Here is a 1,247-nt window from a genome sequence, read left to right as displayed (position 1 = left end):
AACAGCACAATCGACTGTTTGGATCTATAAATACAACCTGCATATGACTCTCATCATAACTTGACGGAATACGCTGGATAAGAGGTATGAGCAATACAGACCTAATATTCCCAGGAAATAAAGATGACACAAAAGATCATGAAAACTGCCCCCCCCCCTCCCCCACCCTCCGTTTCTAATTGCAATCATGCAATAATAAAAGAGACAACTGAAGAGTCAGAATGAAAGGGTGATGCTCTTATGAGAAAGATTATGAAAGCCAGAAAAAGTTGCAACTGAGCAAAACCTGCAAGGCGATTCAACGCAAGGATGGAAACGTGCATTATTCTAGATCCTAATGAAGATGACGATAAGCATGTCTCGAAATTCAAGATCAAAGACAGGAACGAACAAAAAAAATCAAAATAAAATATAGGTGATTTATGAGAAAACAGTCTTACCAAACACCGTTGTCTGCAAACTGCTAGAAATACTAAGAAGAATACGATGTGATATGCTAACAAGAATACGATGTGATATGCTAACAAGAATACGATGTGATATGCTAACAAGAATACGATGTGATATGCTAACAAGAATACGATGTGATATGCTAACAAGAATACGATGTGATATGCTAACAAGAATACGATGTGATATGCTAACAAGAATACGATGTGATATGCTAACAAGAATACGATGTGACATTAACCGAGCAATCTGGATTCGGGAAAGGCATGTTTTCACGAAGCAAAGGTGTAAGAGAAACTCTACGTAAAAAAAAACGAACCTTTCTGTATAAAAGACGAATAAGGAAAGTAACTTGAGCTATACCGTCTACGTGAAAACAATTAACTAGTGACTACCAGTTTTGTTTAATCATTTTCAGCAACGATCTGGGGTCAAGCAGAATCCACGCACAGCCGAAGCAATATCAAAGGTAATAATCGATTTTTTTCTCCATAAAGACAATAAAAAAAATCTTCACATGGAGTTATATTTGGTGTATATAACAGGAAAGAAACAAGCGTCATGTAGCCACAAAAAGCTGACCTTACAGGATCATATTAAGGACAAAATGCGTAGAAGGCTTCAATGATCTCTGACAGCATGATCAACAAACATCAGGATATCCAGGTAATCATTACTTATTAATTCCAATCAACGCCGAAATAAACTACAGTAGTAAAGGAGAACATCGCTAAGTTGGAACGAGTTCAACGAAGAATCTAGAACTACGAAAACAGAGTAAAGAAAATAAACCCTAC

Source organism: Penaeus monodon, chromosome 20, assembly GCF_015228065.2.
Source record: "Penaeus monodon isolate SGIC_2016 chromosome 20, NSTDA_Pmon_1, whole genome shotgun sequence".
Classification (NCBI taxonomy): Eukaryota; Metazoa; Arthropoda; class Malacostraca; order Decapoda; family Penaeidae; genus Penaeus; species Penaeus monodon.
The sequence above is the reverse complement of the archived record's forward strand: the minus strand, read 5'-3'. Positions refer to the sequence as shown.